This window comes from Camelus ferus, chromosome 3 (assembly GCF_009834535.1).
Source record: "Camelus ferus isolate YT-003-E chromosome 3, BCGSAC_Cfer_1.0, whole genome shotgun sequence".
NCBI classification, from domain to species: domain Eukaryota; kingdom Metazoa; phylum Chordata; class Mammalia; order Artiodactyla; family Camelidae; genus Camelus; species Camelus ferus.
The window spans coordinates 104514158-104525630 of record NC_045698.1 but is presented as its reverse complement, the minus strand read 5'-3'; the positions used below and the strand labels follow the sequence as shown (position 1 = coordinate 104525630).

Here is an 11473-nt window from a genome sequence, read left to right as displayed (position 1 = left end):
TTAATTATATAACTTCAATGGACTATAAATTTTAATGATGTAGTATTTTTGCTTTTATGAAATTGTTAGTTATGCCTATGATTTGTCTGGAGCTAAAGCTTTGAAGTACTAGGAACCCTGATTCTAACTCGTTTCTGTGGAGAACACCTTTGGCTTTATAATGATCCACTTTTTGATGCCATTCCCAAGAATGTGTTCTGGGAAAAACAGGAGCCTACATGGATTTGGTTTTTTTCATTGATAAATTCTCTCTATTTATTGATAAACGTTGATAAGTTACACATGTTTATATTTGTACAGTCTGTACATGTTTATATAAAACATATATGGAGGGAAATCTTAAGTCTTAAAACTATTGACAGAATTTTGAATACACAATAAAATGCCAAAGTCAATTACGTACCTCAGTTCTGAAGAGCTTCTTGGTAACCTCTGTAGCCCAACCCATTCATCCCGTGGAAGCGTTGGGCATTTGAAGCTGGAGAATTTTCTGTCTCTGTATCAAGTTCTCTCCTCAAGGTTAAGACAGAAGTCCAGGGCCCCTTGATAATGTGATTCTCCCTGTCTGTCTGTCTGTCTGTCTGCCTGCCTGCCATATTGCTCGGCCTCAAGTGCTAGGACTGACCTCTTTTACACGGTCATCCCACAAGCAGAGGATGGAGAAGGATCCAGCCCAGTCACACTCAGGGCACATACCATAGGAGCAATTCAAGGCAGCGTGACAGCTGTACTGTATGACCAGAGGTCTTGGATTGAGGTGATGAAGAATGAGCCTCCTTTTTTGATGTCATGAACCACTCAGGATTCTGGAGTACAGCTCTCTTCCCCTGGAGCTCCTGGGTTATTAGGCCTAGAGTATGTGTCAATGAAATCCAGGCCCCAGCTCTTCTGAGTATGGGGCAATGGAAAGACCCCCATCAGCAGTCAGGGGCACAGTACTCACCCCAAGTCTTCTGTTTAATCCTTGGAGCCACCATCATCTCACATATAAAATACAGGGGGTAGACAAGAATTAGGTTTTTAAATTAGAATCCTTTCTTCGTATACAAATTTACCTGGAACTCCATGGCAATAGGTCAGAGTAGGTCGGAGAACAGGTAGATCTGGGTCTTTCTGCTCATTATAATCCATCTCTGGAAAGAGCCTTCTTGAGAGTCAAAAACCCTAAGCAGCTGGACCAGGAACTCTCCACTAAAAGTCTGTGTTGGTGCTTGGTTTTCCCTCCTCCTCAATTTTTCTAAAGCATTCATAAGACCCCTGTGAGCTAGTTCTCGTGATGACTTTCCTCAGAATCACAGCTGTCCGCTTATTTACAAAACCTCTTCCTGCACACAGAAAACACCCCATCTCCTGAAGCTCCCACCTAGAATGACAACCTAAGCCTTCACACCCTATGACGTACCTGCTGTGTCAAGGCGGAGAGCTAGACGTCAGAAGTTAACTTAGGCAACTAACCTAGACTTGGACAACTGTCTCCTTTCTTGTTTCCTTCCAAATTGTGTTTATTCACTTTGGAGCAGCCATTCTCTGGACCAGTGCAAGGGGGAAGAGCTAACATAGATTCAGTACTCACTATGTACTAGGTGATTTCTATGTGTTACATAGTTTAATGCTGTCAGTAGCACTACCGTGTTTACAGAAACAGATTTTTTTAAACACCTACTATGTGCCAGGGTCTGTTGCCAGAGGTCCATTCATAAACAATACTGATAAAGTCCCTGCTCCTTTATTGGGAACCAGAAAACAAACAAGGAGACCTGCACACATGAATTAGACAAGTTTAGATACACACAAGTGCTATAAAGAACAACAACAACAACAAAAATAAGGGTGAGGCAGGGGTGTGTACATTACCTGGGGTAGTCAAACAAAGCTTCAAGGAGGTCAGTCCCCTGTGACCTGGGGCAAGATTGCTGAAGAGGAGTCAGTCATGTGTTGATCTAGGGGAAATATGATGTCAGACAAAGGGCACAGCAAATGCAAAGAATCTAAGGCAAAGGAGCTTGGCATGTGTGCCTGGTGTTCAGCAAAGTGGGAGGTGATGTGATGAGAGAAGTAAGTGAGGACCAACAATAATGCAGCAGCTTTAGAGACCATTCATCAGCCACTTACCTATGGGTCAGTCTTGGTGGAGAGCATTTTACACGAAACCTTACAAGGTAAGTCTCGTTCTCCCATCACATAGATGAAGAAACTGAGCAGCATATCAGAGAAGTTAACCTAGAATTTCCCCAAGAATAAAGAGATTACCTGGAGCTGGAAATGGGGAAATGGAACCCAGACCCTACCAAGTCAAGCCTTTCTCCCCTACATCACTTGCTGGGGTGACTGATCCATCTGAGGGCCTGTTCTCTTCAGCAGCAAGAACCATCCTTGATACAGATGAATTCTCTCCTTGTATGTCTCTTTCCTTTTGCTTCCCTTCTTTCTCCATGGAGTATTGGCCATCTGTAAACAAATGAAGATGCATTATACAGTGGTTCTTCATTGATTTTGCATAAGCTAATTCCAGATATCTAATTGGAAGTAAAAACCAATTTTTGACCAGCCAGAAAGTGGTTTCCTATAAAGCTATTCATTTCATGAGAAGTAAGAGGAAATTCAATCTGGTTATATAATTGGTAGATTTTTCTCATGCATTTCCTTATCTCCATCCTTCCTGACATCATCCCTCTACAAGTGATGCTATCTTTATCTGGACCAGGGTGTTAGGCTCTAGAACACAGCTTGGAGCATACCATTTCCCTGATCACAACCTCCAAAGGACTCCTATTGCCAACCAGATTCTGGGCTGTTCATAGTTTTTCTAAGTCTGCTATTTGCAGTTTGGCCTCCAATTATTCCTCTTTAACCCTGCAGAGCAAACGATCTGCTCTGTGTTCCCCTTGCTTTCTCTCTGCATTTTTACCCTCAGTTTATTGATCCTTCTATTCTTTCCATTGAGCACACATCTTCCAGCATCTCTTAAATGGTCTGTCTCAAATGCCACCTTCTACTTGAAGCCTTTTCCAGCTTCCAAGACAGCATGCAGTTTTTGATCTGTTCCAATCCCGAAGGCACTTTATTTGTTCTTCTCCTGTGGCATTTTCTTGTGCTTTTCAGTGTGGTTCATTAATGCCTATTCTGAACTTCCCTTCTGGATTTTGAGCTCCTTGAGGACAGGAGCCAATTCTTACTGAGCATCTTCCCCCCCCCCCCCTTGTGCCCAACACAGGTTTTCATGCACTGAAGCTGTCCGATAAATTCACTGAATTTATGTGGAATAATGTGGAGTTCTTCATTGCTTACATCTGCATCTGCTCTGCACCATCCTGCTTAGCTCTTTCAGCCCTCAAATCTCACTGCCGCTCTGCCATTTAACACTCCACCCACTGCAAAAGCTGCAGCCTTCTGATAAGAGGAAAATCCTTCTGTGACGGTTTTGAATAAAATCAAAATGTTTATCATATTTCTTGAAAGTAGCAAAGGATTAGAGTTTTAAAATACCATTATTTCCCTGATTTATGGCAAACCTCCCCCCCCCTTTTTTTTTTTTTTGGTTCATGACTGTCTGTTGAAAAAGAATTTAAGCTTAAAGTTTTATTTGTATAGAATGTGGTGATAAATCAGACTGAAGTGTGAGTTACTTGACATTGTCTAACCCTGGAAAACACTGGCTACCATTTCACCAGTAGTGGCATTTGTTGAGACGGCACAGAGCACGGAGTGAATGACGGATGGTCTGGGGCATGGATGTGGACTGGATACAGTGGGAGCTGCTCAGGCTAGAGTGTGATGAAACATGCTCACGAGATGTCAGGAAGTGTTGTTTCCCTCAGCATCCTAACTGACTTGCAGTAAGACCGCTCACGTCCCTGCCCATCTCTCGCTTAAGTTTTGCATCTATAAATCAAGAAACTTCCTGTCATTAAGAGCTTGGGCTTTGTCATTAGACAGACATGGGTTTAGAATCAGGTTTTTCCAGTTACTAATTGTGTGTGACTTTGGCCAAGTTCATGACTCTCTGAGCCTCAGTTTCTTCTTAGCACGGGGATGATGATTGCACATCCCCAAGAGTGTTGTGAGCCTTCAGCGGGTTAGAGCTCAAAAACGGTGGAGCATAGTTCCTGGTGTACAGTTAGCGCTCCCTGAAGTGTAGCTGTTACTATTATTACTCTGGATTCCATGACAATGAAAGTTTCGAAGCCGCATGTAGAGACACTTGGGAAGGTTGTTGAGAAACCAAGGGTGGGGAAGTGGTGTAGGTGGCAGGCCCTGGTTATTTCTACGTCAGTCGTCTGATCCATAGAAGGGCTGGCTATGAGCACTATTCCGGAGATGCTGGAGATGATGAGGGATTTGGTTACAGAGTCAGAGAAGATTTACATGCTGCATGAGGGTGGGAAATGGAGTTCAGTTGTCACTCGGGGTCTTGTTATGGAATGCATAAAATGTCTCTTTATTTTCTCCGGTTTGTGAGTTTACTAAGCAATAGTCTCACTTCTTCTGAAATGGTAAAGGGACACAAATTTTTTGAGCACCTAAGATATGTCAATACCCCTTTGACACTTTACATATCTTATAACATTTAATTCTCAAAATAAGCAGTGGCTGTGTTGAATCCTAGCCTCCCAACTTGCCAACTGTGTTTCCTTGGGCAAGTTAATTAACTTCACTGAGCCTCAGTTTCTTCATGAGTAAAACCGAGATGTTAATGCTACCTAACTTATGAGTTTGTATGATTTAAATACAATTGTGTATATGATAGCAGTTAGAACACCACCAGACAGAGCATTCATATTTTGTTATTATTTTATTGTTGTATTATATATAATAACCCCCATTTTATGGATAAGTAAAATGAGGCTTAAAGTTTCTAAGTTTCTGAACTAAGGTTATACAAATAATAATGAGCAAAGCCAGAACACAAGCCTAGATTTGCCTATCTGAGAGTTCATATTCAGTTTTTCTGCCCGTGCAGAAGGTAAGAGAATTAATACCATCAAATTTTGAAAAGACACTCCCTCCAGTGTTAGAAGACACTTTATATTATGTGTGAGTACCCTGGGAGCCTGGATGGACAGTCATTTAAATCAGTCTGGAGCCTTGGATGAAATGTCAGACATTATGTGTGTTCTTAAAAAACTTGGTTGAGATCAGATAATTTAATTTCAATTGAGTCTTTCTCAGTATTGAATGCCATTAAGGGGTTATGTCACTTCATTCCAGCCTTGGTCCCCCTAAATAAGCCTGGTAATCATTAGTGTATGGTCTTCTTGTCAACAGGGTCCAAATGGGGGCCCATATGCCACTGCTTAATGATGAAATTCTTGGCTAGAACATGGACCACCCCACCACCACCCCACATTCTTTCTCTAAAGCCTTATAGCAATCTCTCTATCATCCTCAGGAACTGGCCATGGAGGAGACTGTGAGTCATCCGTTACTAAGGCTTTGTGAAAGAGAAGTTGAGCCAGGGTTTCATAATTTCAAGTGAAAAGCCCCTGGCTGGCTGAGCCAAGGCACCATTGCTGGTGGACCTCTTGTCCCAGCCCACCAGAGAGTGGGCAGTTGGTCAAGGGGATGTGAGTCAATGGGAGGAACCAGGAAAGAGTGTTCTTATCAGGGTCACCCTTATTACTGCTGTCTCCTCTCCTCCACACAGAGCCTTCCGGAAACATTGAGCTTATAAAAGCAAAAGGCCAAAGTCATTTCAGAATTCTGTCTCATCTAATAGTAGCCTTCTCGGTGGAGAGCAGTCTCTCTTTATTTTCTAATTTCCTGGCATTTATTTGCTATTTAAACCTTCCTTTGCAACTGATGGTTTCATATGGATAGCCTGTATAATGGGGGGAAAAAAAAAAAAACATGGATTCTGATTCCACCTTCAGTCCTGGTCTCACCAGCTGGGGGACTTCTGGCGAGCCGCTTGCTCTCTGGGTCTTAAATTTCTCATAAAAGAAATGCCCTAGCTCACCTCACAGATACCACCTCTTATTTTATTCCCTTGACAAAGACTTTTGTGCTGAGAGAGGAGAGATAAATCAATTTTTTCATTGACCTTTTTTTTTAAACATTTTTTATTGATTTATAATCATTTTACAATGTTGTGTCAAATTCCAGTGTTCAGCACAATTTTTCAGTCATTCATGGACATATACACACTCATTGTCACATTTTTTTCTCTGTGAGTTATCATAACATTTTGTGTATATTTCCCTGTGCTATACAGTGTAATCTTGTTTTTCTATTCTACAGTTTTGAAATCCCAGGCTATCCCTTGATGGCTTCCACATGAATAGGTCAGGAAAAGACAGAGTCACAAAAACTAGAAAGTCAGGCAAGGAGTGGTAAGCCCTTGAGGTCAGTTAAGACACACTATTCTAAAATGTATAGGGGTGGGCAACATATGCACAGTATTATTATTATTATTATTATTATTATTATTATTATTATTATTATTATTATTATTATTATTATTATTATTCCAGTATTCCAGGTGGGAAGTCATCTCTGATTTTTTTTACCTTGTATGCCTGTTACATTTAGTCTCCAAATTCTCTTAACTTTGAAAAGACTTAAATCTACTCTTTTCTCTCCAGTTTCACTGCCACCTCTTAGAGCTTGTTCTCCGTCACCTTATGCTAGTTAACTACCTTTATCTTCCGATTCTTTTCCCTTGACATCTGTATCGCTTAATCTATTTTTAAAATCACACATACACACGAAACAACTAACAAAAAGAAGAACTAAGTAACAACCCCCAACATGTTCTATATGCTGAAAATTTTCCACGTTCAACAGCCCTACTCGAAAACAAAGTGGGTCCCAGTTGCTCATCGATGTGTTGTTCGTGCCCATGACACAACACCCAACTCAGAGAGAAACGGGTTAAAATGAGCCAAGTCCCGCTTCCTTTTCCAGCTGTCAGGTTCGTGTGTGATTTCTCCCTGCTCTGTATGCAGCAACCCCTCAGCTTTTTTCTACCACTTGCCAGTTAAAGCTTAGCCATAGTTCATGAACTGACTTGTCTGTGGAGCCTAAACCAGCCCACCCTGGTCTAGGCCCGCAGGACCTAATTCCCTGGGGTAACAACCATGCTCTCCAAGGAAGGATGCTCTCAGGCTCACACACAAAAGAGAAGCATCCAAACTTTTCCAGTGTAAAGCCATCACCAACAGCAAACAGTACAAGGTAAAAACACCCCCTAACTGACAAAGGCCATGGGCCTATATGGACAGTATACTTGAGATAGTATCTCAAGAGATAACAGAATGAGGCAATCTTATTAATCATCCCAGGAATGTAAGGGATAATTTTTATCAACGTCATCATTATCCTGATCTTCATTCAGACAGACTTTTATTAGACCCTCTAAGTGTACCAGGAGTTGTGCCAAGCGCTATTAAGGAGGGGGGAAAAAAACAGCCTCTGGCTTATTATAGCAGTCTCTCTGGGCCTGATCCTGGGCTGAAGATAAAAATGGAAGAGACTCTATTGCTGCATTTTGTGGCTGCTTTTACCCTGTTGGTTTCCCTGTGTGCGGGTCACTGCAGCCAGCCTAGAATAGTGATTAACCTTCTGGGTGGATTGCAGACCCAGACACCTGAGCTGCTCTAGGACCCTAAGTAGGTATCCTGAGAGTATAAGAAAGCATTATACTGACAGGGGCATCTGGAAAACCTAATACTGATCACGACACACCAGCAAGTTTTCCCTTTCCCTCATCAGGTGTAAACCATACTGCAGCAATTTTACTGTAGTTCTAACATTTAGGGTACAATAAAACTCTTTGTCTGATAAAATAGATAGCCTTTCCCCTAGAAATCTGGACAGAATTTTGAATACATTTCTAAGAAGTGTATTTATTCCTTGAAGTAAAAACCCAAGGTTAAAATAAAAATCCACGCATTATTGCAAGACTGTATTGGTGGATGTGACAGTATTAACTTGATGAAGTCGCAGAGCTGTCCGTATTGTCCTGCCTCTGGTTAGTGATGTATTTATTTCAAAGTCATAAATAGAGTCTCCAAGTGCCATTGCTATCAACAGAGCAATTCATTGTAAAGATCATATTTTTTTTTTCACATAACATCTTTCCTCCAAATAGCTCTGTGGAAATTATCTCACAAATTGTTACAGACTCCCTAAGCAGAGGTACCTGGAGTAGGAAAATGTGAGGTGAGGAGCCAGGAATTTTTTGACAGCAGGATTATTCATTTACAGACTCAAACACAACGTCTAGAGAGTTTGAGCAAGTGGCTGAGATCTTAGTGAATCATTGAATCTAATCAGAAATCAGAATTATTTCACTGAAGAGTGATCTATAGCATACCTACTATGTGTCAGGCACTGTACTAGGCATTAAGTCTGCTAAATATCAGACTATTATTTTGTCCCCAAGTCTGTTCCAATGGGAAAAATGCCTATTCTGTTTAGAAATTAACTAGGATGAGTACAGCGTACCTTCCTTGGCAGTAATATTTTACATTTTAACAGCATATGTGAAAGCAATAGAGTAAGGGTTGACACAGTTTCTGGAAGCAGAAAAAAAACAAAACTGGATTCAGATCTTGATTTCCATTACTAAAGTGCTTGAGCATTAACTTCCTTACATGTAAAACATGAAATCATCTCTAGAGCAAGGGTCATCAAACTACAGTGGGCCAAGACCAGCTGTCAGCCTATTTCTGTGTAACCTTTGAGCTAAGAATGATTTTTACATTTGTAAAGGGGTATAAAAGTAAGCAAAATCTACAACAACAAAAAACTAAACAGAGCCCCCCCCCAAGAAAAGAAGTAGAAGCAATAGAAATGGTATGTGCCCCTGCCAACCTGAAATCCTTACATCTAGCCTTTTATAGAAAAAGTTTATCAACTCCCATTGTAGAATCAGAATGCCTGTGTTTGAATCGTTGTGGCCTCTTATCACCAGCATGATCTTGAGCAAATTACTCAAGTGCTGTATCCAGTTTTTCTTGTATGTCGAGTATAGATGATAATAGTATCTATTTCAAATGATGCAAGGATTACTTATGTTAATATGCGTAAAATTCTGACACTGGAGGCTGGTATATGGTAAACACTTAAGAAACATTAGTATTGTTATTAATATCATTTTTACCATCATCACCAATTTTTCAAAAGATGTTTGTGAGTATTAAGTGAGCTGGTGTCTATTTAACACCTACTATGGTGCCCTTCTCACGGTAGGCACTCAATAAATGTCAGCTAACCTTGTTATCATCATCACCATCACTATCATCATTACAGTTTTCAAATCTCTTTCACATGCATTATCTCCTTAAAAAGCTCCCAACAGCCCAGTGTTTGGTGTTAACACTCTCCCTCTAATAAATGAGAAACAGAAGCTCAAAGAAGGGAAGGGCTAGACATTGAGTCAGGACGAGGCAGAATATGGACTAGCATTAGATTTTCCGTTCTGGACCAGTGCATCCTCTTTCCACACCATGTTGCCCTCTGCATCGAAACATCTGAGGACCTGTTGTTTGTTACTTTTCTCCAAACGATACACTTTGAGTCCTGGGAGCCTGACAGGGCAGGCAAACACGACTGTGTTCTTCCCTGGCAGGGCTCTGCAGACAGGAAGCTGGGATAATTGGATTCCAGCCATTAGATCTTTGGACTGAATTTGTAACCAGCCAACTCCTGATGACCAAGCCTAATGGAAAAAGCCCTGACCACACAAACACCACCCCCCGGTAGGATGTCATCATTAATAGTGCGGAGAGTGCGATTTATCAACAGCGGTCAGCAGCAGCCTTCTAATAGTTCCTCTCCCTGGCAGAGATGGCTTCAGAAATGTGCCAGACCTTACTTAACCTGCCGCCAAGGACAAGCTGAGGCACCTGGAGTAAGAAAGTGTGAGGCGAGGAGCCAGGACTTTTTTGACAGCAGAGCTGGTGTGGTCAGATTAGAAATGTGTTTTATTTGATTTTGGCCAAAGGCTAAATTTAGCACACTTGAACAAAGTGTGCATTCAGAGTGATGTTTAAAGCAAGTTGTTAAGATTGTAGTGGTACAGTATTAGATTGAGTTGATGACTATAAAAGTAGGTAACATTTGAAAGTTAGCTCACAAAAAGAGTCCTTATAGTTTCAGCCAGGTTTAGCTTAGTTCAACTTTAGCTCAGATTTTTTTTTTTTTTTGAAGGCAGTAGACTCAGATAAACGCTGTTGTTGGGCAGTATGTAAAGTTGTGTATCCTGATATTGTTGCAGCAAAGATAATGAAAATTACCCTTAAGAAGCTTCAGCATTGCCTCTGATGTATAGGGCAGAATTAACGGAAGTATACTTGGTAGGTAAGGATTTGCCGTGCTCGGGGAAGCTAATGATTTGCCTTTGGTTACGACATTAAGCTTTGCTTAGAAACAGCTCTGAGACTGGGCCAGCAACTGTTGTCCATTAGACATAGAGCCATCAGTCTGAGGAAGAGGATGATGTGACCTCCCTGCCCAGAAAGGACACCCCTGTGGGCCCCTGCACTGGGCCAGATATAGGCCTCTCTTCTGAGCCTATGGCAAATGATTTTAAGGTATTAATTCAATACTTGTAGATAAGACCCTTTTAGGTGGGAGTAATGAGGTAGAGTTAATGGGAAAGCCAGGGTTCTTATCCAAAGCAGGTTGCAGGAGCTGTCCAGGTATTGGAAACACTCCGAGCCATTATCTAGGATCCCAGCCCTCTGCCTGGCCTCTTTTCTCTATCTGCCACCAAGCCTTGTCTTCTTGGCTTTGAGTTTTCCTAACACCTGCTGCCAGGCAGTTGGCTAAACCAACCCCTGCTTGTCACATCCCCTTCCAAACAACAGCCAAGGCAGCCTGCACTGTGCTGTTTCCTGGGCTTGTGACATACCTCAGCTCTGTTCCAAGCTGCCAGGCCAAGGCTCTGCCTGGACTGAACATGTTTGAATTTAAGAAGGGTGCAACTAATCAATTAGCAGCCCTCTACATTATCTGGGCAGGGGAAGTGAAGTGTGCCTTCTTTTCCATTCAGACTTGCACAGTACTAACCTCATGGGTTTGTGGAGAGTAAAAAGTAAAATAATAGATATCAAAGGCTTTGTAAGATCATGGTCTGCAGTACAAATGTACGGAACAATCTCTGTACAAAAACATACATTCAGCTGGGTGAGGTTTTGCATGATCACTCCAGCCAGCAAAAATGCAAACAGCCAGAGGTCACAGGAAAACTATTCAGCAGGGTCGACATGGACAGGGGACAGGCAATAGGTCTTTAAAACAAATTACAAACATTCTGAAAATCTAAATTTTAATTTTATATTAATATTTAAAATTTTATCTTTACATTTCTTCAACGTGTAGCTTTAATCACTTCGCCCATTTTAAAGTGTAGTGCAGTGCAAAAAAAATGTTTGTAAGAATTATGTCCTCTTCTGAGATTTTCACAAGGAAAGGTTTTTTTTCCTTTTTGCCAGAATCGCTCCCTCCTTTCAGACATGTCTATGACTTA

The 11473-nt window shown here is 41.4% G+C and overlaps 1 long non-coding RNA gene across 1 annotated transcript; it reads right to left on the bottom strand.

The window, feature by feature from the left end:
- Nucleotides 1–806: 806 nt before the first annotated feature.
- On the bottom strand, nucleotides 807–11186 carry LOC116662769. The gene is made up of 3 exons (XR_004318814.1): nucleotides 11100–11186; nucleotides 9549–9564; nucleotides 807–817 (listed from the first exon to the last, which is right to left on the bottom strand). It is a non-coding gene; the product is annotated as an uncharacterized LOC116662769 (long non-coding RNA).
- Nucleotides 11187–11473: the final 287 nt, after the last annotated feature.